Source organism: Watersipora subatra, chromosome 4 (genome assembly GCF_963576615.1).
Source record: "Watersipora subatra chromosome 4, tzWatSuba1.1, whole genome shotgun sequence".
NCBI classification, from domain to species: Eukaryota; Metazoa; Bryozoa; class Gymnolaemata; order Cheilostomatida; family Watersiporidae; genus Watersipora; species Watersipora subatra.
In genome coordinates this window covers 49883714-49910742 of record NC_088711.1, presented here as the reverse complement: position 1 = coordinate 49910742, position 27029 = coordinate 49883714, and the positions used below count along the sequence as shown (strand labels likewise).

Genomic DNA, 27029 nt, shown 5'->3' with positions numbered 1-27029 from the left:
TATATCACCATGTATTGCCTTTGTTGCATTGTTGTCTAACACACTTGGGTGCTGTTGGCTCGTCCATGAGAAAAATAGGTGCGTTAAATCCAGGTATCGAGTTGAAAAAGTTTGGCCGCTATTTTTCCTGTTCATCTTTGGCCGCGATAGATAGTGTCTACTTCTTTGTTTGGAAGGCATATTCATTGCTCGCCAACTGTAACACTTCTCGTATATTTGTAGATTCAGCACTTTTACCTCCAGTGTGAAGTCTTTAGATTTGGAGCACGTTATCTCGTCAGGTAAGTCCAGTATTAAGTGTGGGTGCGATCTGGGGTCATCTGCTGTGTGACATAGTATGGGATTGTCTGGGTGCGCTTTTGCTTTTCCAATTAGGCTGCAAACCAAAATAATAACAGTTGTCAGAGCAATCGGTCCTCCTGCCTCTTTCAAGATGATTGTCAGTCGTCCTGTCATTAGGCTTGGGCTGAGTTGAGCTTTGTGGCTTGGCTTAGTCTTAGTCATATCAATTGCTGCCTTTTTCTTTCTCCTTTCTGGCTTTTCTTCTTTCATATCACAAATAGCATTTGTCTCCCTAAGGCAACTAGTGCTTTGAGAATTTTCTTCATTTTCTGTAATTGTAGGATCACTAGAGGCTGTACATGTTAGTTTCTCGTCCTCTGCGGTGGCCTGTTGGGCATTAGAGCTTTCTCTGATCCATAGTTGTGCCATACGAGTATCCAAGCTGCTAAGAACGTGTGGTTGTACTAGTAGTTCCCTAATGTATCCATTTGGGTATCCAGGTTGCTGTTCTGGCCTTTGCTTGCATCGTTTGCGTTTCCTTGCTCGTTTTTCAGATCGCTTTGATTGGTTTTCGAGGGTGTTGATTTGTGCTATTGTGTCATCTGTTGTCCAACGTACTTCTCTCTTGCCTTTCCTTATGTCCTTGAAGTTATCTTCTCTTGTAATATTTTGATGTTGCAGTTTCTGGTTACACTGTACATCGTTTTGCCTCTGAGCTGAGATATTTTCTTGATTCAGTATATCTTCCCTGTCTATCTGTAGTTGTGCCAGCTCTGCTTCATATACTCTTTTCCAATTCTCTTCATCAGTATTGTAATTGCTCGTCCATGTTAATAAGTTGTACCATTCTTCATTGGTTGTTGTTTGTATTGCATTGGGCTCCGTATCTAGGATAATGGCTTTATTATCTGCAAACCATTTGATATATTCTCGCAGTTGTTCATCTAGTTCACGCTCCTCTGTATGTTCACTGTTGTCATCAATGCGGTTTTCTTCTATGTCTAGCTGCTGCTCTATCTGTGGCTGAGGGGTTGTCTGTTCTTTCTGTGGCTGAAGAGTTGTCTGCTCTCTCTGTGGCTGAAGAGTGGTCTGTTCTACCTGTGGCTGAAGAGTTGTCTGCTCTCTATGTGGCTGAAAAGTGGTCTGTTCTATCTGTGGCTGAAGAGTTTTCTGCTCTTGTTCAGTTGCAGCACAATCAAGCTTCTCCTCTACATGAACTGTTGGTGTAGGTAAGTTTGGGTTTAGATTGTTTACCACTCCTGTCTTATTAGTGTTTTGACCTTTATGACTATTGAGAGTGTTGACAGCCCTCGGCTGGTTTCTGGTATCTCGAAAGCGCACCATGCGATTTTGTTGGGCCATTTGTCTTTCTGGTGTAGAGTTGGCTGCTCTCCTACAAAAGTAGTATTGATGACCAATGCCATTGCAGTTTCTGCATATGGGTCTGCCATCCATTGTGAACTCTTGGCCCACATGCTGGCGATGATGTTCTCTTGCTGTTTGCATCTGGTTCTGTCTCCATGATTGTCCTTGAGGCGCTCTTGAAAAGTTGTTATTTCTTTGATTTCTCCAACGATTATCAAACCTTCTGCCTGAGTAATATTGTGCTTGGCCGTTTCTATGATTGCCCTGAAATTGTCTACCCATTGGTTTATTCCATCTTCTATCTCACCAGTTTGAGTTAGTTGTTGCATTACCACCGTAATTTCTATCTTGCCGGAACCAGTTGTTATTATTATTATGCCCGCGTCTGCTCTCTGCTACTCTCTCAGCTTCTCTTAGCTCCAGGTTTTTCAGGCTGTGCTTCATTGCCTCCATCTGTTCTTCCAGTCGTATGTCACGATTTACTGCACTAATATTTGCGTGTGCCGACTCATAAAGTAGAATAGCATTTGTCTTTTCCATCCTTTGTGCTGCTTTGAAGGCACTGTCTGATGTAGTAATGCTGGGATTGTTTAGCAAGCCTCTCTTGAAGGTCACTGGCAGGCCTCAGACAAATGACGATAATATTATTTGTTCTAGCGCATCAGCAGTCATTGTGGGAAACAGTCTTTTAGCCATAGTCGTGATGCTTGCGTAGTAGGCCTACTTGCCAACACTTTCAGACTCGTGTTTTACTATGTTGTTTAGGTCTACTGTATTAGCTATTTCATCTGTCACTGCAAATTTTTCAGCGAGTTCAGATGTGAGTATGTTATAATCTTCTTTAATGGTTGGATTTCTGGCTATTATATTGCGATAAGTAATGAGAGCGCCTTCGGTGAGATATAGTGGGAGTATTTTTCCCCAATTTTCTCGCGGAATACTTAAGGCTTGGCAGTTCAGCTCATAATTGTCTTTCTATTCACTGAAAGTGATTTCTGCTGAGGGTCCATTTGAGAACTTTTCTACTTCAGGTAGTCTTGTAGCTACATTTATTATATTTGTAGTTTGCCCATCTGCTCGTGTCATAATTTGTTTTGCCGGCGGTCCATGCAGTCGCTTGGTAGGTAGTCATTGTGTTTGTTTGTGTAAGTCGAAGGCCATATTTGACCAGACTGGCGGATCTGTATGTGTACTCATTCGATTAGTCTCTAATGTATATTTGGTAATTTTCTGGTGATGGTGGTTGGTAGGTTTAGTTGTTTTCTTTACATCCCTTTGGCATGTTCTCCATCTGGTATTGACGCAATTTCTATGATTAATTCCTCTAAATTTAAAATTTCTAAATTGCTTTTGACATTTTCTAACTATTGGATCTTTCGATGCCTTTAGGCGTTGTCTTGCTGCTTGCATGTATTATATGCTTATCCCATGGTCTGGCTGCCTTTCCTGTTGGTATGTTATATTCCCAATATCTCCACACAACATTGTTGTGCAACGAAAACTTAATATTTTATATTTGTTGCTATTTTAAGAAAAGACAAGACTTGTTTTTAATGAATGTTGATGAACTAAGGTGTGTTATCAACTAAAAGATTTATTTCAACAATTGTTAACTTTTCTTTTAGATTATTCATTTAAGGTCACTACAACAGCTTTACGTCTGCCTTTTTTGGACCATCATTTCCTAACCGCCATATCTTTTTTGCCAGATCGATAAACCTTTTCTGGTGTCTTGTCCACCTCCTTGTTTGCTCAACGCATGTTCAATACACGTGTCAGTCTTGTTTTTCCTTCAAACTGATCTCATTAATCATCGTTACTCTTATTTTCATCTTAAGCATTCTCAGCTCTGCCAGAACAAATTTAAGCCACCAAAACTGCTCAAAACAATACTTTGAGTAATAATAAAACTACTACTTCTACGTACTTCATAGAATTTATCAATTGTTGACAACTCCAATAATACAATCTGAATTTGGCTAGACTTACTGCGGTTTATGAGCCTAAAGCCAAACTCAAGTATTATCTGCTACCCAAAGAAACCTTCTGTCATTTTGTTATTTTTACAATGATTGACTGTCATAACTGTTACATTTAGTCAACTATATACTATATTGTAGTAGTAAGTTTCTACTTGCAGAGGCTAGTGAGAATGACGTGTGATGATGCAAGAACAGTGATAAATGCCATAAGCGTACACAATGATAAACTGATTGTCCTTGACTGCATCAAAAGGTTAGTACATCGTGATCCCTGATGTTATATCTTTATGCTTATTTTTAGTTCCCTTCCTTCTTGAAACTAGCTAGACTGTTAAATATCTTGACATCTACTTCCTTAAATTAAAAGGTTTTTGATAAAGGACATACATGTATGTATTCGTTTAAACTGCTTAGTAGATATATTTGCTATGAGCAGTGAGTTGACCTGAAAGTTGTCTTCTAATGGGTAGATAATGATTCACTAAATTACCTGCAAGTAACGTACTTACCATTGTGCATGCAAGAAGTAACTGCATGATACCTGTAGTCAGTAATGCCAATTGTTCACAGAGCACTGGTTGACTGCAACACCGAACTTGGAAAAGAATTAATATTGAGCTCCTTTCCTTATGAAGAGGATAAAGTGAAGGCTTTGAGAATATTGGCTACAGTAAGACATACTTTTAAATCATCATTAGTTTTACCTGCTCTACCAAATTTAGGTTATAACTGTTGACTGAGTCTACAGTAAAATTGCTGCAATTAAAATAGCTACAATAAGGTGGTAAGATAAACCCTACAAGTTTGTAGTACTAATTGCTATTTTCACCTGTGGTACATGGTGCTTTGGCTATTATAGTGTATATTGAATTGGCTTTTTTGTGCAAATTTATTTGTTTTATACAGGTGCGTTATGATGTTCACGATGTCATGGCAGCTGGGAGTCATCAAGGATATGCTGCAGTTGGAGGACTATTCACCCAATCACGACCATTGGAAGCTCACCTATTCTGACCAATTCCTGAACAATTGCAAAGAGCTGCGGTAAGCACGCCTAGTTTGATGTTGAGAAGATGTAGAACCATGACTATACATATTTAATATGCTTTCCAGTAACTATAAATTTTATTTGATGGTTTAGGAACAATGTTTTGAAGCATTGATATTACATAGTAGACATCGTTGGCAGTCCTGTGCAGCATGAGAAATTGACATGAGGGACCAGTACGTGCGTAGGAACCTCGTAAAGTGGTAAGGCAGTGCAGTGGCTAGCGCCAGTCTGTAAAACGGAAGATGTGAGTTTAATTCTCAGATGAGATAACTGTTTTTGCTAACGTTGTTATCGTGGCTCCAGACGGACGAACAAATAGTTACAGCTCTTATTATAGTAAAGACTATACAACAGCTTATGGACAGTGACAGCTGATGTAGTTGCCTGCTGCTTGCCATTCGCCTGGCACATTGCCAATGGCTAATTTGAGTAAGCTAGTACTGGGAGTACTTGCTAATAAGAGCCGCGAGAGCAAGCATAAAATCATGCTGCACCACGCAGATCTGTATGCACATTTTCACTCACAGAGCGCCATAGTGTAGATCGCCCAATAAATCCATCATTGCTTAATCGGTAAGATATTTGCCTGGTGAACGGGAGGTTCTGAGATCAAATCCTCTGCGATATGGATTCTGGATCTTATTTTAATAGCTATAGCTAGACAAACCGAAGTACACACAAACACACAAACTTTAAGATCTATATATATATATTATATATGAGTTTTTAGGGACATGGTTAAATTAAGATACCAAAGACTGCCCAGCCTGGAGTTGTACCATCGGTGTACACCGGACATCCTTCATACGCTTATCCCCAAGATAAGACATACGCTGAGGTCAGAGGTTACCCGGAGACAGAAGGTTATCCACAGGAGACAGAGCCTGAGCCGGCATATCCTGCAGGTGCTCCTCCATTGAGCACTACAACCAGTGGTGCCCCAGCACCTATGAACTGGCCCAGCTTACACATGAGGTAGAGTTTATCTTACAGTGCTTGTAGCTAAATACGCCTTTCATTTTTCTGCGTAAATTAACTACACGTAAATAGCATGAAGTAATCTAATGATGTCTATGTATTTTGTTAGAGAGCCAAGCTTTCAGAGAGATGTCAGCATTGGACAGAGAGAACCAAGCGCTATGCATTCATTTACTCGAGGCACTTCTATATTACGACCTGACATGTCCTGCTAATCACCTGCTGAAACCTGCATATATGCGTTTTGTTACAATTTTAAACCCATTGCCAGCATGCATTGATAACAATATGTCACTAATCGCTAGGACGCAGTTTTCGTCAACTATGAATAAATGTCTGTTGCTTCTAAGTGTTGCTATAATTGAAATAACTGCTCAATATGGTCACACTAAATAACTGTAACCGTGTGCAAACAATCTTACAAATGCTTTTTATCTTTTCAGCTGTCACATATTTTATTAGTCCTGAAGCGCTTTACACTAAAATAATAAGTACATGTATTTGGGAGTTGTATAATTTGCGATGGTTAATTCTGTCCATCATCAAATTTCCCGTATTTTTTTAATTCAATAAAATTTTAAAAACTTATTCTTTATAACTATCTAGTGTTTTAAATACTGTTATAGTATAGTAATGGCATCATTGCTATATTTGCTCAAGAGTTATACACCAGATGGTTATATGTGCTACTCATATCTCTTGTCTAATATAAATATGTTTCATTCTGCAAACTAGACTCCTGTCTGTGTTGTTCAAAACTGTTATCCAACTTTTCTAAGAGGTAAGACAACATGGTTCTTAGTTAAATAGCAGAGTTATTTTCAACGTATAAGTTTAAAGCTTACTATGTTTAGGTAAGATGAGATATGAAGTACGTGATGAGATGTAATGTATATGATATATTTTGAGGAAAGAGAATGAAACTGAAACATTAAACGCACTGAAAAGTTATTACACTGATAAGGACTTCATAATTATAAAACTGGTTAGCTCTTTGTAAATAAGAGGCCTAAAAAGTGTTGTAGCCACTATTTGGAGATCCTGACTTGGTGGATACTATAAATTTGTTTCTGAGGATTGTTATATATATGCAGTATTTTCCTTTCAGCTTTTTCCTTTGGCTGGTTTACTCATTAGGAGTCACCAACCAAGCTGGAAAACCATATAGGGTGACCCTATTATCGAGTATTATTATTAAATATTAATATTAGATTTTAGGTATTAGAGACTAATTAAAGCAGGCTAGCAGCAGATACTAAAGGGTTGACACAATTATAAACAAAGATTCAAATGAGTGCTTATCTACTGTATATATAAATTCCAGTGTTTATCGTATGTTTTTTAGTCGGTCATTCATATGGGTTGTTGTAACAATATAGTTTTAGGAACGACAAATCTGGTTCGCACTGGATTTGAACTTCAAATCTCTAGGTCTGCAAACAAGCGAACTAAAACACTAGGCCATAGCAGCTACATTGTTATATAAATGAATACTTGTACACATATATACACCACATAATTATGCACCTGCCAACCTTTAATGATGATTGGTTAAAATAGCACCCTTCACGTCTCGGCATGCATGCTTAAAAGTTATGATCATTACGTGTAACGCAGCGATTATGAAGCTGGCTTCTTACACGGCTCTTATTATAGTAAGCTACTAGCTTAGGCTACTCAAGGTCATTTGGTAGTTATTTTATTACACGCACAACCCCTGGTATTCAGCTAGTCTATGTAAATCCCAGTGTGTGTCATTTGTCTGCTGATCTGTCATTGGTGCCCAGTAATAGGGATAAAGTTTTAGGAATGAAGAATCTGCTTAGCAGTGGATTTGAACTGAGAAGCTCCGGGTCAGCAAAGAAGCAAACTAACTCTCTATACTACAGTGTCTTTGCCATATTATGTAATAATAATTCACATACTTATTCAGCGCTAGTGAAAATACTAGCATGCTTCAAGTTCATGATCATATGATTGATCATTATGTATAGCGTAACATCACAAGCTTGCTTCAGACACAGGACATGGCCCTTATTATAGAAAGTTACTAGGTAAATTCACTCAAATGCTGTACCCATGCCTGGTGATGCACATGTTATTATTTCATTACCTGCATCACCGGGCATCACTGTGCATTCAGTAGTCTTATATAAAACAACTGAAAAAACTCTAAAAGTCAGCATTTATCTAATTACAGTGAAACTCGGATAACTCAAACTTCAAGGGACCGAGCAAAAGTGTTCGAATTATCAGAGTGTTCAAGTTATCAGAGCACTGTCACAAGTCCATGTATTTACTTATTTATTAGTAGATACATGAACATATACAAACTATAATATAAATCAAAAGCACAAATGGCTTGTTTCAAATTAAATGCTTCTAATGTAAAGTTTAAAACGTTTTTATCAAAAAGTATAGAGATTTTTCTATCACTTGAGATTGGTTTGTTGTTTGAGGTGATGTTATTGCCAGGACGTTTTTTAGATTGACATTGGCAAAACTTGATCGTTGCTGAAATGCTTAAAAGAAAAGACTTCTTTTTCTTTTGAGCGTTTTACCACGATCAATTTTGCCGATTTTTCTTGAAGTTTATGCAAAGATTAACTTACTTTACATGGCATTCGTTAAGAGCAACACTCCGAGGCAGTTCAATTAAAAGTTTTACGAGATTTTACGGTACATTGTATATCACTAACATTTTTTTGAATGGATACTTATTGAATGTACACACGTATTCTGTGTTTAAGTCAAACGATGAACAGTTTTTTTTAGCTAGGACGACGTATACGTTTAATTACGACAATTTTTAAGACGTTTTAAACATTCAACATTCCGACGTTGATTCAACACGGAATCCACGTCGGAAAACTATTCATCACGGGCTAGCCGGGTCACGCACTCAAGGATTTTCGCCACGCAAATACAAAACAAAAACAACATGCTGTTTTTGTTTTGTATGTGCGTGGCGAAAATCCTTGCGCCCGTGCTATTCATCGTATAACAGTATAAATCAAATTTCACCAAACCTTTAGAACAGTCGTTGACAAAAATATTTTGCCGATGGAGGTAGTAACGACGCTTATGAATTACGAAAAGTTGAGGTTCACCTCTATGGCTTGGAATAAAGTGATTTTCTAAAGCGATAGCAACCGTTTCGGTAGCCGTTGGGCAAAAAACAGTTCGAATTAACAGTGTTGAGTTCGAGTTATATAGAGCCATTTATCATTGCGTGGGAACGGACCAAGCAAATCCAGTCGAGTTAACCATGTGTTCGCTATATCCGAGGGCGAGTTATCCATGTTTCACTGTATCTGCTTTTCTATTGTCAAGAGATTCCGTTTGTTGCACTCTATGTGAATGATTGATTTATTAGTTTGTGGATAAGAGCTACATTTAGCCACTGCTAATAAGATTTGTCCAATCAATAGCAAACTGGTTGTCTTGATTGAACCAAATTAATCGTAACAGAAGCTGAATAGTTCTGAGCTTTCACACTTTGGCATTTTCTCCAAACAAAAGCTTCTGACGTCAGATGCTTTGAAAGCCAGGTGGTCATGTCTTAATATCCAAAAGTCAAGAGCATAGAAGACTGGAAAACCCGTGATGAAAAAAGATTTGATATAGGAACTAGCAATGAATAAGAAGGGTGGAGCAGACAAGTGCTAAAATTAGGTTAGAGTAAATCAAGAATCCTGGATTCCTGGTTTGCTATGAATGCTCTTTTTAACGCATTGTTTTACCTTGTTGCCATGGTTATTACACAAGCTGAAAGAAGCAGCGTTGTACTTGTGCTTACAGCAAGTTGGTTATTAATGTTTTCTGAACATTATCAATGACAATCAGTCGTGATTAACCAAATACAATCTTATTAAACATTATGTGGTAAAACAACATTATATTGTCATTGGTTTTTCCCCAATTCTAGCCTTGGTTTAGTCGTACTCACTATTCCATTGGTTTATTGGAAATAATTCCAGAGGTTATTGAAAATCACATGCTCAGCTGAGACCAGACCTTTCAGCGGTAGATCATGTCGCTTGTGAAATAAAATAATCGAAAGTTGCTTACCCCTGCACCTACTAGATAAGCAAACTCTTGTGAAAGCATTTATAACCCGATTAATTACCCTATAGTGACTTCGGTACAGGCTTACAAAATTCCTTTGAAATGATTTTGAAGCAAATTTCCAACTTCTGACCCTGGAACATGGAAAAGATAACACACTTTTTATTATGAGTTATTCATCAAACGCAGCCTCAGTTCCGTATGATGGTTATGTGAAAGTTGCATAAGACCATAAGCTCTTTATATGTATATGAAAGCCTTTAGCAGTAATTCAGTCAACCCTAAAAAAGCTTAAGTTTCTTACCTATTCAACTGTTGGATCAGCAATGAGAAGGCAGTAATTCCCTTTACCGTTTGATGTCTGATTCTACTTAGAGATAGTCATGGACTGAGTGTTAGAGTTTCTAACTCATAGGAGTAGATGCTGAGGTGCTGAGTTATAAGAGTTGATACTAGCAGACAACTAGGAAAAGACTCAAGAGTAGCAAATCTTTAAAAATAGGTCTATAGTATTGTACCAAATTATCTAAATTACCAAACTAATAATCCATATATATTTTTTAAAGTTTGTCGCTTGTGTGTGTGTATGTATGTCCAGCTATAGCTATTAAAATCTTTGAACTAAAATCCACGTTCTGATGGACTTGAACCCACAGAAAATGCTACCGCAAGTTTTTATCCAAGAGAGATACCACGAGCTATGTAAGGCATATTGATCAAAATTGTTGTCCTATTCCGTATACTGTATGCACATGTTAAATGACGTATTATTTGCATTGCATTGCATTGCAATTTTCATGCTCAACCTTCAGCACAGTATCAGTTAAAGCTATCACTTCCAGATTTGCCAAGATAAAAACTCAAAAGGAAGCTACAAAAGTAACTATTAACAAGAATAATCTCAAAGCTCAGCCGACTGGTCGTCCTTAATCATGTCTCACCCTTCACAATAGGTATAAAAAAGTGTACCATATGTCGATTGTTTTCTATGACTTTTATGACTTATTTATATTTATGGCGGACTGCAATCATTGTACCATTTACCAGTCTATATGCAGTTGAAATCAGTTTTTATACTTAGCTAGCTGACATGTTAGCCCATAGCATAGGGCAACATTAATAAGTTTGCAATATATTTTGAATGGAACAATATACATTTTTCTTCACACTTTAGCTACAAGATAAACAGCTTTTTATTTAAAAATTTGCTGATTAGAAAATACAGAGTGAATAGGCTTTACATCTAAATTTTCAAACAAATACCTTTAGCATTTAAGTAGTTATGCAAATTTGTGTAGCAACAAAAATGTCTCTTGATTCTTTCAAGGTAAACAATGATGACTCACTTGCCTGACTAGGTGACAGCGAAAGTGAACAAAGCGATAACGTTGTGTAACACAGAATGTGGCTGTTTATTTATGACACCATGGTTTTGCATTCCTATTTCTAGTGTAGTTAATAGGTTGTTGCTATACATAAAGAAAACTGAATGCCCAATGGTAAACATTATACCCAAAACATAAAATCAAAAAGAAAGAACATGTGCACTTGCAGTGGTGGTAAAAGTTTTGACTACCTCTTTTGACCAAAAGGATTACTCATTAAACAGCTACTGATAAGAAATAGAGATTAGAACTAAAATTAAGGTCTGCAGGTTCTGTATGTCAGGGTGATTTGGTTTTTCATGGTATACTGTGTGAAGTATATCCAATGACTTGGTGTAACAGTCAAGCGCTTGCTCATGGTCACCTAGTGAGTTGTATACTAAACCTATGTTGCTGTAGCTAGTAGCAATATCAGTATGATTAGCCTCAGCACCATATATAGCTTTAGACATATCCAATGACTTGGTGTGATATTCTAGTGCTTGTCCATAGTCACCTAGTGAGTTATATACTAAACCTAGGTTATTGTAGCTAGTAGCAATAGCAGTATGGTTAGTTTCAGCACCATAAATAGCTTTACGCATATCTAATGACTTGGTGTAATTAACTAGGGCTTGTCCATAGTCACATAGTGATATGTGTACTGAACCAATGTTGTTGTGGTCTACAGCAATATCGGTATGATTAGTCTCAGCACCATATATGACTTTATGCATATCCAATGACTTGTTGTGATATTCTAGTGCTTGTCCATAGTCACCTAGTGAGTGGTATACTGAACCAATGTTGTTGTAGTTCCTCGCAATATCATTATGGTTAGTCTCAGCACTATATATGACTTTATGCATATCCAATGATTTGTTGTGATATTCTAGTGATTGTCCATAGTCACCAAGTGAGTAGTATACTGAACCTATGTTGTCGTATGCTTGCGCAATGTCGGTATGGTTAGTCTCAGCACCATATATAGCTTGATGCATATCCAATGATTTGAGGAGATATTCTAGCGATTGTCTATAATCACCTAGTGAGTGGTAAACTAAGCCAATGTTGTTGTAGCTAGTAGCAATATCAGTATGGTTAGCCTCAGCACCGTATATAGCTTTACGCATATCCAATGACTTGGTGTTATATTCTAGTGCTTGTCCATAGTCACCTAGTGAGTTGTATATTAAACCAATGTTGTTGTAGTCTAGAGCAAGGTCTGAATGAACATTTTCACCGTACATGGCTTGGTCCATCTTCAAAGCTTTTCTCTGATATTTAAGCGCCTCGTCGTACTTACTCAAAACAAAGTACACTGATCCAATGCTTTTGTATGTCTGCGACGTGTCTCTGTTGTTGTCATCAGTTTCTGTGGACAAGTTCCTACTTTCTGATGACTCCATGTCTTTCTCAGCCTGAGACATTTACAAATCCGATATTTCTACTGAGAAACTCATTATCGACCATTGTATACTTGAGCATGTTGTTAGTTTTAGAGAAATGCATCATAAAACAGCATGTTATAAATGTAACAATTTTTAACTACCATGAAATAGAGTGCCAAAAATACTTCTACTAAGTTACTAAGCTTAAGCAATTTAGATGAATTATATTATTATTTATATATTAAGATAATAGCGTGTTATATTGCTGTGGGCGACACTGTTTGGTATTATTTCCAGTGAAAAGGCAATATCTCTTCATGTTTCTGTTTGTCTGTCAAAGTAATGGTCACAGGTTGAAATAAACGATTGCTATAAGCTGGTTTTGAACCCACAACATTCAGATTATCAGACTGACACTCTATCATCTACAATGCTCAACCGTCTTCTGGTGTTTAAGATTAGCTGTGTGTTAATATCTACCAAGTTTCTTATCAGCACACCTGATGATCACTGACTCACACACTAAACTTTCAGGGTACTGGTGTTGACCATGTGCCGCGCTATTTAGTAATTAGATACAAAAAATTATACCGGTAGTATCACGGATATGAAAGCCTTATATAATTTTGTTCAAATTCATGGCAATTTTAGCTGTTCCAAGACAAAATTAATTCTTTACCAATGGTTACAAAAATTTTACTTATGACAGTATATTAAAATATTTATAACCCCAAATTGCTAATTTAGCTACACACCCTAGCTCAGTTTATTTACTGATTGTATTATAGTAAATATCAACTAGTTCACTAAAAACTTTATTGCTTGTTTGGATGAAATTAATACATCCTTACATAGATTATCTTTGCTGTGAAGTCAGATTTTCTTCATATAACTTCAATTTAAAATTTTATAGAACTAGCAAAAGGTTCTGTGCAATTATTTACGCAGTTGAACAAACAAAATCAATGTTTAATATTTTGGTAGTTTGGTAAAACTGGCTGAAGAAAATGCTATCATTTTTTAAGTTTGACCAAATTGCCGGCACGTTATCTATTATAAAAATGTATTAGCAAAAGACATAATTAGTCCAGTGATGAAGAATTTCTCGAGCAGAAATAAGTTTAAGTCTCTGTTTGCAATATTTCTTTCATTCATTTAAGCTGGAAATCAAAAAAAATTAAACCACAATTTTAGGCTGGTTGGTGAGTAAAAGAAAAACTGTTCAGCTCGTTCATTTTTTGGCAAAATGATAGCTTAATTTTTTAAATTTATTGTGACAAGTTTGGGAAGATCTGATAGCACTGCAATATGTGATTGTTGTTTTTGTATAGGTACAAATGTGATTCCTTATAAAGGCTTATTGGTAGAATGAACGATTTTTGCTAGAAGCTACGACGCTTATAAGTAAGCTTCCTGTCAGTGTGCAGACAAACCATAAAGCTAGTGTATTAATAGCATACAGTATTGATCGAAAAAATATACCCTATGCTATAGAAGTCTTTTAAAAACATGTGCTAGTAGCAACATGGGACTGCACTGACGTCTTAGCTTTGGCGCAAATCAAGTAAACTTTTGTGTTACTTAGGACATCATATTGGTCATAGTTTTTTTGTCAAAGCCGTAATTATAAAGGGAAAGATTGTTGCATTATGACTCGAGTCGTTTTGCTTATTGAACATAGAGTTTGAATCAATTCATTCCTCTCTGGTGACACTGAACACTAGATTGAATTCAATTTTTACTGGTAGGATGCTCCAAACCAATAAAATTCTGCAGTAAGTGAAAGATACCAGTGAACCGATTGGTTTTAGTTCATCAGTCAATCGAGCCTCAAGCCTCATTTTAACTTGAGTGCCTATCTCTGGAGAATACAGAAACTAATTTTCTTATTTTTTAAAATCGAAGTTTACAAAACTGGAAATTTTCTGTGAAATATGCATCATGATCACAAAAACCATGGTTAAGTCGGGAATAAATGATTTAGATTTATCTACACTAGCAGAATGAGAAATTTCTCAGTTATTTTGCAAAAAAAATTTAATTTTAGCTTAATAACAGCAGATTTTATGGTCAAAGAACTGAATGCATGTTTACCGTTGGTGCAAAAACATAGTTCCGAGAAAACTGGTGTTAAAGTTTGAGAAGCGAAAACCGATGCACATTTTTGTTTACATTTCAAAACATATCAACCAATATCAAGAAGTTGTGATATTTATCTAGATTTCTGTATTATATCCAAAAAATTATGCTGAATTAAAAAAACTAAACAGATTTTAGCTGGTTGTCATACAAAGAAAAAGCTGTATATTTATAAGAAAATATATTACTTATTACTTAATTTTGCAGATATTAAAAACTGCTTGGCAGTATCGCGATATTGGGTGTAAGAGGTGTCTGATTGGTCAGACTAATCGGATGCGCATGAGAGGACGGGGATCGGGCTATGGAGTGATTCGTCAACCTGGAGGCTTACTAAAAGGACGTCAATGCTCGACTAATAGGTATATATCCAGAGTATTCCTATATGGTGTCAGAATAAGCACACCCACGCTAGCATTGTTAATTACCTCCAAGTCTAGTAGTAAAGGTTTGGCTAAATCTTACCAGGAATACTAACTATTATTTGCGTAGTTCGGCACTCTTGAGTTAAGTTGAGGATTTGGATGAATTCTAAGAACTGAATAACTAAGTAAATAGTTGTTAGAAACCAGTTATCTATATAAATAATGGCGGAAAGGAGTAAAGATGATCGCTTTGTAAAGAAATTAAATTTCAAAGATGAAAACCTTTCAGTATCATGGAAAACATTCAAAAGGCAATTTAGTATCCTCAGAATAGCCAAAAAGTAGGGTGATATGGAAAAAGAAGAGAAAATTGCTAAACTACTAATGCTAATGGAATCAGACAGTGTTCCTATTTATGACCAATTAAATTTTCATGCGACAGAAGAAGGTAGGACAAGAACATTGGTGAATGTAATCGTCATGTTTGAAAATCATTTTGAACCTGTTAGAAATATGATTTATGAACAAGTAAAATTCAACAGTTTTAAACAAGGAACTATGTAAATTCACCAATTTATCACTGAAGTTCATACTCATGCAGACAACTGTGACTACGGCAACATGCATGACCAGTTGATAAGAGACAGGATTGTGGTAGGAGTGGCAGATAACAAACTCAGAGAACAACTTATCGATGTCGAAGAGTTAGACGTAGCGACTTGCATTCGAAAAACTAAACATTTCATATCTCACCATGCTCAAGCCGCAAAGTTATTAGGGGAACCCATGACGATAACTTAGATGCGATAAGAATTTACACTGCATTTAGTGACAAATTCAAAAAGCGAACTTACGGTCAACCGGTCAAACAAAAGTGTTTCTTTTGTAACAGAGACTCGCATTCGAGAGAGAGATGCCCTGCACGCAACGCGACTTGTTATATCTGTTAAAAGAAAGGGCACTGGGCTAGAGCAAAGGCATGTAAAACAAAAAAAGGATCGCAAATAAATATAACTAGCGAGCTCACGCAGGAGTGTGAAGGGCTGGAGAGTTTGTACTTTAGCTCTGACTCGGGAATGACTAGATGGACTCACGATTGAAAATATTACCGAAACTCCAAAAGCATGGATTGCGAACATCAAACTTAATTCACATCAGGTGAAAATTAAACTAGACACGAGAGCCGCAGTTACAGCTGTGTTGGCGTCTATGGCTAATTTAGTGAAAACGTCAATTACCCTAACAAAATCATCAGAGGCGCTGGAAACCATAGATTGGTTGTTGCAGGTCAAACGAAGGTAAGATTGTTTTCGTCGGAGGTGAAAGTTCGCGAAACAGCTTATTTTGTTAAAAATTTGGTGACGCCGCTGTTGAGAAGGCCAGCTATTTCTTAATTAGGTCTTATTAATTTCAATTATAGTGTAGAAACAGATATACATTGGCTTGCAAGCTACCCGGAATTATTTAAAGGTTTGGGAACAATGGATGCTCAGGTGAAAATAACCCTAGAAAATAATTGTACACCATTATTCAAACTGTTCCCAGGAGAGTAGCGGCTGCGAGAAAGAATATACTGCAAAACGAACTCAATAGATTGGAACAGCTAGAAGTAATCGAGCGTATTGAAAAACCTATTCAATGGTGTGCACCGTGCATAGTAGTTCCCAAGAAAAATGGGAAATTACGGGTGTGTATAGACTTTACAAATCTTAATAAGTCTATAAAAAAAAGCATCACCCCTTGCCACCAGCAGAAAAAACGTTAAATGAGTTGAGAGTTTGTAAGCTGTTTAGTAAGTTAGATGCTAATTCAGGGTTTTGGCAGTTGAAGCTTCAGCCTGCTTCCCAAGAACTTACCACCTTCATCACTCCCTTTGGGAGATAATTCTTTAAGCGATTGCCCTTTAGCATTAGCAGCAAACCGGAAATATTTCAGAGGGAAATGCAAAAAGTGTTGGTTGACTTGAAGGGCGTAGTGTGTCACATAGATGACATACTGATGCACGGAGCCACCAGGAAGCGACACGAAAAACGTCTCCATCGTGTTTTGGCTCGGTTAAAAACAGCTGGAATCACACTAAATAGAGATAAGTGCAAGTTTGTCGTGCGGGAGACTAAGATTTTAGGTCAAGTGATAGACAGTATGGAGATTCGAGCAGATCCGGAAAAGACTAGAGCCATTTTAAAATTCCTGACTTCTTCCACTCAAAAGGAGCTACGGCGTTTTTTTGGGATAATCAACTATTTAGGAAAGTTCTCCCCTCGGCTAGCAGAGTCAACAGGACATATACGTAGGCTTCTCGGAAATGATTGTGAATGGATATGGAGTCCTGAGCAGATTGAGCATTTCAGACACTTGCAAGAACTGCTGGCAAAGACTCCCATTCTCACATCTTTTTCAGTGACAGCTGACACACTGATTAGTGCAGACTCATCTTCTTTTGGCTTGGGTGCAGCACTAATGCAAAATGTTGATGGTGACTGGCTACAAGTGGCATAAGCTTCTCGTTCTTTGGCTTCCACCGAAAGAACAAATGCTCAGATTGAGAAGGAGACGCTGGCAATTTGTTGGACCTGCGATAAATTTTTCTATTATATCTTGGGGAAAAACATTTTGATAAAAACAGATCATATGCCACTCGTAGCTATTTGAGGTACTAAAGAATTGGCGAAGTTGCCAATTAGAGTCCAAAGATTTCGCTTGAGGATGATGATGTATTCATATAAAGTTTTTTACACGCCCGTGCGCAAGCTCGTCTTGGCTGACGCATTATCTAGATCGACGTCGCTAGAAGTAAATTCCATGATAGAGACTGGAGAGTCATGAGTTAACAAGAGTTTGTTTAAACTACCAATAGCTTCAGACAGGCTGGCTAGGTTCAAAGCGGCTCTGATAGCAGATGACGCAGGAAGATTTTTGTTAAAATTCACCAATTAAGGTTGGCCAAACAGTAAGCAGATACCCGATGTGGTAAAGAACGTGTATACATTTAGAGACTTCTTGACACAAGTTGATGGCATCATATTCTTCATGAACCGAGTTTTCATTCTTGAATTGAAAAGAAACAATATACTAAGAGATGTACATGAAGGCCATCAAGGAGAAACTAAGTGCATCGGAAGACCATCAGACATAGTATGGTGGCCTGGAATGACCCGAGAGATCAAGGAAATGGTAGCTAAGTGTGAGTTATGCAAAAAAATTCCGTCAAAAAGCAAGGGAACTACTAATCTCTACCCCTTTTCCTGAGCGACCTTGGTGGAGATTGGCGATGGACCTTTTTGAAATGCAGCAAAAGTCTTACCATATCGCAATCGACTATTATAGTCACTTCATTGCAGTAGATGAATTGGATGACTCAAATGAAGCTCACGTAGTTTGCGGTAAAGTGAAATACATGTTTTGTACACTAGGGGTGCCAAACACAGTAGTGACGGACAACAGTCCTCAGTTTATGTCGGAAAGGTTTTGAGAGCAGCTCAGGAAATGGGATGTGCAGCATATAACCAGTTTTCCAAAGAATCCCCAAAGCAATGGTGAGGCCGAGAGAGCTGTTCGTACAGTGAAGGGTCTAATAAATAAGAATATTGACTGGAAGGCAGCCCTGTGCATGTATAAAGATACTCCGCTGGCTAATAGTTACTCACTCTAACAATTTTTACAGCAGGTCTATGAACTCAATGGGTATTCTATCAGACCATAAGATAGATGTCAACAGACTAAAAAAATTTGAAAACAATCAGAGACAAAAACAAGCTATGTGGTATAATAGCAGACATGCCGCAAGATATAGAAGCCCTCTTGCGACACAGCAGCCGGTAGAAATTCGAGACCCAGGCACAGCCCGAAACAGGCTATGGTGATCAGTACTAAAGATCGGCTGGTTGTAGCTCTTGGAGCATCAAGAAATTTGCTTTGCAGAAACAGGGCATTAGTATCGAGGTCACCTGCGAAAATTTCCGCCAACTTTTCTCTTCCAAGTTCCAATGACTCACAAAGTACTGTTAGGTATGAGGACACAGGATATGTCTTTTCTAAAGATTTGCCTGTCAACCCACATCTAGGCCAAGAACCTTGTTTCCCTGGAACCTTTGGTGATGGGCCCCCTGGCGGGATCCAAACCCCCAGCTCCTTGTCTAGGAATCCAGTTGAACAAAGACTGCATAGATCCATAGAGCAACCCTTCAGTGAGACCGGACCATCGAAATCTCCTGAGAATCTCTCACCTAAATCTCCTGTTAAGAGGAGCCGCTATTGTAGGCAGTTAAAAAGACCCACTAGATTAAACCTATAGTTGACATTCATTATATCTACAGAGTTGACTCTAGATATTATTTATCACAGGAAGGAAGAAGCTAGTGCTGGGCAATTCCATTGTGATGGAGTTGAATGACTCTTCTTGGAGAACCATTTCCATACCAGGAGCCGATTGGATAGATCTGCTTGAACACATATTTAATAATGTAAATACTTTCGGGGATTCGCTCACATACTTGCAAATAGGTCCAGTGAGATTCACTAGGATGACACATGAAAGGGAATGTATACTGATTGACCGGCCGTATGTACACCTAAATCTATACTACGCCCATGGTTAGGGGCACTCAGGGCTAATAATATTAACATAGTGATCTGTACAATCTACCCGGCTTGCATCAATAGGTACAACAGGAGTTCTGCTATCAAGCACAAAAATAATACCGAACTCCTCAGAAGCCTAGTCGTTATTGAAAACCAATTAATAGTTAACTTTAACATGCAAAATAACTGGGCTACGCAAAACCTACATAAGATAATTTTTACTAGGAGACATCACTCTTATGCATTCAGAAACTATTTTTGAGGGATGGGCTTAATCCTAGGAGACAAATACCAAAGGATTGGATTAAAGAGATAAAGCGGGTCAACCCTACAAATCATTTAAGGGTGAATTGTCATTAATGATATGTTATAGCTAACAAAAAAATCAAATATCTTACTCAATTTTCATAGAACTGTATATATGACTAACATGCTCCACCATTAACTTTATCTAACCATCGCAACAACAAAAAACATGCACATGATACTGCTGTTCGCATGTGAATGTATTTTAGTTAAGGTGTGGGTGCACCTCTGACAGAAGGAACTTGGATGGGAGGTGTAAGAGGTGTCTGATTGGTCAAACTAATCGGATGCGCATGAGAGGACAGGGATCAGAATATGGAGTGATTCGTCAACCTGGAGGCTTACTAGAAGGGCGTCAACGCTCGACTAGCAGGTATATATCCTGAGTATTCCTATATTGGGCACAGCCAAATCATCAACAAAATATTTAGAAAAAATAGCAACAGCAACATTTTGCACACCATTGGTCACTATATACTTCGATCTTGTAAATTCGAATAATTATTCTTATAATTAAATCTGATAATAATCTTATAAAATCAAACAATTATTCTTACAATTAAATATTGTAATAATCTTGTAAGAATCGTTAAGAAAATATCATCGTAATTCACTTTACTTTCACTACTTTTGAAATCAGTTGGAACATCAAAGTACTCATTATAAGTGTCCAAAATGTCAAAGTTATTTTTAAATCGGCAAAAAAGAAACGATTATATTTATCGGACGCCATTTTTCAGGGCTTCCTGTTTAGCCTAGCAACGGTTTTAGGGGGTTTTTCCGAGGGTTAAAGACTTCTATTGGCTAAACTTACTTCAAGTTCAGAAAGATCACTTTTTGATTGGACCAGAGGCACGTGTTACAAAAATGATTACCAATATTATTTTAGTTAGTGCAACTTCAAAGTCGGTTAGCTCAACTACGTGATTTGCGACTTAACCATGGTTTCTGTGACGGCGATTCAATTATCTCTCTTCGTTCAGCTTGTTATAGAAATATGAATTACAACAAAGTCACAGTCACCATCGAAATCAGCAGATTAATCGCTCCTTTTACTACTAAATGATGATATAAAGGCCCATTGAGATAGAATATTTACAACATCTTACACACAAAGTCGAGACTGACTTTCTTTGCAATCGACATGCGTCTTGATATTAAAAGTACTGAGTCAACCAGTTGTATTTATCATATTTCCAGTTTTGAAATGATTTTAATAACTTTATGGTCAGGTGAAAGGCCTTTTTTTGTAAAAATGCCTATTGGCTTAGATTTACTAGATACCAATTTTGATAATGAAACGTCAAGTGGCTTCCAACATTTCATTCTGCACAAAATAAACAATGTTGCTTGTCATTAATGTGACACGCTGTAGCTAAACAGCTAAAATAAAAAACACGTAATTGTGAGTATATGTTTTTAATTGTTTACCTTCAATTTAGACAAAAAAGAATGCAGCAAGGAGAGGTAGCCAGAGAATAACAAACAAACAAAAACAGCTCTGAGAGGAGTATTTGAGTTTTTAAAATTGTTTATCATTTTGATTTGATTTGATTTGAGTTTATTTTCATCATGAAAACATATGCACACAGAGAAATAAACTAAATAAATATATACATATATGAATGAGCAATCGCAATACAGTAGGGAGAGATGAAGGCCCACGTGCACAGTATAGCAGGTCTAATCAAGGTGCAGGGCCCGAGTTGACATTTTCCTTAATAAAATAATGTTCACATATACATGTAAGACCTAAAGCCATTCCAATGACTCAAGTATATGCATCTTTAAAGCAATCCTAAAACCTTTTGAATTTTCAATGTACCCGATCGATATTGGTAATTCACTGGACACTGGACAACTGGTAAATTGTCTAGTCTCCAAACACTGGACAACTGGTAAGTTACCTGTTGATGTCCAGCTGTAGATGTAAACTTAGAGTAAGGTAAGGCATAAGAAAAATAGCGAGTAGCATAAGAGTTTTGTTGAACATGAGTGTCAGAGTAGAATGATGAATGAGCTAGAATATCAACTGTGTGGTCTTTGAATTTTTTATGAAAGATTATTCGCATTGGACGCTTTTGAATAAGGAATAATTTATTCAAATGACACTCTGCAGCATTGCTAAATGCTTCTAAACAATAAATTAGTTTACTGTTTATTGAACTGTTATAAAGCAATATTAAAATATCAGTCAGAAAAATTTCTGAGGCTTTGAAAATTATACCCAAATCTTTTTGCAGTTGACTTCTCAAATAATCAATGTGAGAAGACCAGTTTAAAGAGTGGTCAATAACTACTCCTAAGAATTTCACATTTGTAACATCATATATTGACTTACTGTTGATACTTATGTTTTGGCTAAGTTTGAATTTATTTTGATGATTTTCGATTATTTTGATCATGCTTTAAAGGTGTATAAAAATGGAGGAAAAGTCAACACGGGTTACTATCAGTGTTGTTTAAGGTCATCCAAAGACTAACATAAGTTGTTGATAGTCTGTGTTGAAGAAGATTAACTACACAAATTATACACAGCCATGAAATCTTCATAGGTTTTCACATGCGACTTCGTCGCAGGACTATGTTTCTGATTTCATTCCTTCGCTTTTTAACTTATCATTTATTAATGCAATCATGTTGTTACACATCAACAAATTTTTAAGCCATATTTATTGCTTTGTGCTATCACCACTACTTTTGGGCAACCTTTCAATTGATCAATCTTCATGAGACAAATCTCTTTCATGAGCAAAAGAGAAAAAAACTCAAAACTTTCTAGAAACAGAATTATAAAAACTGGAATTTAAAGTGAGCAAACACTCAGTTGCAAAATGTTATGAAATGAAAATCTTTTTCAGAAGACCAAAAGCATGATGTAACTTTTCAAAAGTTGATTATAAAACGCTAATATTTCTACACATTATAAATGTTTAAAAACTTTTGAAATTTATAACAACACATAAACACTCACTTCCTTAAGTAGTTCTTGAGCTTTTATGTAGTCTCTTATTTCTTTACTGCAGTGTGCAGCCAACAGCTTCCAAAGAGCATGCTGCCTTTCTTGTGTAAAAATGAAATAATTGAAGAAACGAAGCGCTGAATTATACTCTCTCGTGTAGTATAGGAGGTAGGCACAAAGTTCAGCTCGTTTTTGTTGATTGTCTTTGCAGTCGAGTGAGTCGCTTGTTTGTAGCGTGGCTTGACTGATTATCTCCAACCACCCATCATCACTGTCACTGTCGAGCGGTTGGTCTATAGATTTACTGATTGCCTTTTTAGCTGATTCATACTCTCCAGTAAAGTAGAGTACTTCAGCTAGCAACCAATGATTCTCAAGAGAAACTGTTATTTTCTCTGGTAACAAATATAGGTCAGCGAGTGTCGTTACTTGAAGCATTGTTGCGTTAACAAATTGTTTGATTTGTACAAGTAAGTAGCCCATAGGTACAAACAAGTGTGTGGGAACAGTGTAGACTGTTTCTTGCCTTCCTTTATGGTACTTGTCAACTTGCACATCATTCGTCTGAGAGTTTGACTTGAGATAAGCAGAGGTTCGTAAGTAAATGGCAGTTGCTAGAAGAATATTTAGGTACTTTTGATTCTCTGTTGACAAGATGCCCATCTGATGCATTTCTGTCCAAATCTCCCACGAGTACTTAGAGCGTAATCCTAGACACATCTTCATGTTGTTTGCTAGTAGAGTTGGGTAACGGAAAATATTTTCTTTTACTCTGACATTCAGATTATTTGGGGGTTGAAACTTGACGAAGTCCGGCACAAATGAAAACCTTTCCATATCCATTCGAAATGAATTGAGGCGTTTTTGTTGAACAGCTTTTTTTTCATTTAACACAGAATTTTCATATTGTTTTCTTGCTGTAATAAACTGATCAAAAAGCTGGCTACTATCAGAAGTTTCTCCATTAGATAAAATGACTACAGTAGAAGAGAACATGTCTGATTTGTCTGCAAGTTCATCTAATTCTGCCTCGGCTTCTTTTTGGTAGAGATCCATCAAGCTGTCAACTGTGAGGATCAAAGCATGGCCTCCTTTTCTGCCATTACCCGTCGGAATATTTCCAGAGTTTTTAGTTATTCCATCTATTCTGTAACCAGTTGTAAGTTGTTTCTTTTGACTATCAATATGGTCATTGTCTTTGAGTTCCTCGATATCAAACCCTTTGAGCGGACTCTCTCCCAGATTCCCTATCCTGAAGTAAGTGTCAACAGCTAATTTTTCAAAGTAGTCTGATGTTTTTTCCACGATAATGGCGTATTCTAAATCAGAGTAAGGAGTTGCTTCTCCTTTGGCAATTGATCCTTGCCCTATCACAGCAAATTGGCATGGGGGATAGTCCCCTTTTTGTTTTAGTATTGCAACACTGTCTTGGATAATTATTTTTGACACCTTGATAAGCCCATCAGTACACGTTCTACTTGCTTGAAACAATTTATGACAGGATTCTTCAGCATTTTTCAAACTTCTTTCACTGAATAGCTCACCATTGCTTAAAGCCTCCACTAAACTGTCTAAATCAGCAAAGTTTTCTCTAGTTTCTTCTTGGTAGTTTGTCAGAAGTCGTTTGTGCTCATTGATTAACTGTTGATGCTGATCATAGCTGAGAGGATGGTTTCCCTTGTACCAGCTTTTTTCTATTTCATATACAAGTCTACGTCTTGCCGGAGTTAAGTCTTGAGCAAGGCAGAAGTTAGCTAGCCCGTGAGCCTAAAGATTGTAAATAATTAATAGCAAAATAATAAGATTTCTGTATTTAATAGCTTTAGGTAGAACTTAATCTGACTCCTGTTTTCAGCAAAGTTACTCAAATCACTATCAACCTAATTACTTGCATATCATATTAATTTTATTACATTTATCTTTGTTTATTGATATTACTTTATTTTACCGTTGTTTTACAACATTTAACTGATACTAACTTTGCTGTGTGAATAAACACTCTCCTTTAAAAAATAACCATGAAATTTTGTTGCAATTTTCTATTTTATGATTCACTCTCCCACTATACTTATTCACCTTGTGTAAGTTTTGTCTTTTACTAGTTGATATGAACTATTGTACACTCACTTGTAGATAGTGTCTCCAATTACCAGACTGCTCTGCTCTCTCTTTGTAAACTCTAGCTAACCATTCAATGTAAAAGAACACATCCATTAGGTACTCAGTCTTTTCTTCTTTCTCTACAAAAATCAGAGATCTGAGTATCAGCTCAATTGATTCAGTAACCATTTTCAATAATTGAAAATTATCTGTCAAATTTGATGAGTGCAGGCAAGTTCTTTTAATGCTGCTTTTTATCATTTACCGTGTTATATAGTAATCACAATAAACTACTGTCTCTGCCATATAGTTTGGTCGGGGTGCTTCTAATACCAGATCTCAGAAAACAACAACTTTAGTAAACTTACACAGGGGCCTCACAAAACTGACCTAAATGAGAGTAAACATCAATGCAATAGAAATGAGAGTTCATACTACATCATAATAGTTATTAGTTATATAAAAACAGTTATTTGAGCAACTACAAATAAAACTTCATATATTTTACATCATAGGTTTGTTAATTAATGCATAGGAGACTTATTTCGGTGTGTAACTAAAATTATCAGAGCATCAGTCGAGTCAATTATTCCTACTCACCTTGACATGTTGATGACCCAGTTGAGAGGTAGTGTCATAAAAAGAGTAAATCAGGTAGAAAGGTTTTGAAAGAATTAGACAGTAGCCTGGGAGCTTTACTCAAAGTGGTTGAACCTAGTAAACAGAGCTAAAGTGCAGTCTCTGAAAAATTATTTGTAACTACGACACATAAGACAAATTGAATCATAGTCAATCAATCTGACAACATATTTTGAATAATTAAAAAGCTGACTCGTAAGAGTAATACACGGTAATTGTAGACATGCCTGAAAACTCTAGAATTTGAAAGCGAGTCAATATTTGCTCTTTTGGCATTTTTCAGGGTATATTTAGAAATACATTACCTTGTTATTGCAAAGTATATTTGATATACTGTTTAAAAGAAGCTGTAGGCTGACTATTGTCTGGTATATTATAAATATGATTTTAAAAAAGCTGTGGTCTAAATATAACCTAGTATAACTTACATATGGTTTTAAAGGAGGTCTGGTCTGTCTATAACCCAATATGTTCTATATGTGCTTTTAAGAAGGGTGTGACCTTTTTATCCTAATCATTAATCTATTAATAAGCTTGTGATAGTTGCTGTTTGTGGTCAGCCATGCTGAGGTAATGGTAAAGAGGCTATTTTTGCCATAAAGCTGTAGAAATACTAGGAATCAATTAGGTAACTTCTCTTTTTAAATCATATGTATAATATAGCAGAAAATAGTAAGAATACACTTCCCTCTAAACATTATATGAAAAACACTTGGAGATAAAATCATAATTTTCCTAAAACCATAGAAATACTAGGCAAAAGTCAGACAGCAGCTTTTTTTGAAACCATATGTAGGATCTGATAGGTGATAATCAGACCAAACCTTCTTTTTTGAATATACCAAGTGATAGTCGGATGACACCTCCCTTCAAGTTATATGTAGGGTATACTAACAAAAATAAGGGTATATTTCTCTTAAAGACAGATATAGGCTATACTTGAACATCAAGCGTTATTACAAACCAACCATTTGGGCTGAGTTTTATGTGTTCACAACCAAATCAAGGTCTAGGCTTTATAAGCTAACATCACAATTTTGGGAAATTTTTCTGCACTATATTTACATGTTCTGGTTCTTGCAAAACCCTAATTAATATTCTCATGTTACAATAATTCTGTTTAGTATACGAATCTTCCAGAAAAGTAGTAGAGTTAGACAACAGTCATTATACTATTGATAAAAACATATCTGTGGTGTTACATCAATCCATCACACATTGATGTGAATTGCGTTGATACAAATGTTGCAGCACCTATCAATCAAACTGGGCCACATTCAGCAAAATATTTATCTACACAAACTATAAAATACTTATGCTTTGCTAATGTGAAATAATAGTTAACAGCAAAGTTTTCACGTTAACCAAGTGTCTGACAGGTTGCAGCATGTGCTTGATGATAAGCATGGGCAAATGATAGACTGTAGAGAAATTACTACCCTAGGATAGTTATATT

The 27029-nt window shown here is 36.6% G+C and overlaps 2 pseudogenes; one reads left to right on the top strand and one right to left on the bottom strand.

The window, feature by feature from the left end:
- LOC137395051 (dolichyl-diphosphooligosaccharide--protein glycosyltransferase subunit STT3A-like) overlaps positions 1–27029 on the bottom strand; it is a 349554-nt pseudogene that overhangs the window by 54845 nt on the left and 267680 nt on the right.
- On the top strand, positions 3076–5873 carry LOC137393008 (uncharacterized; annotated as a pseudogene).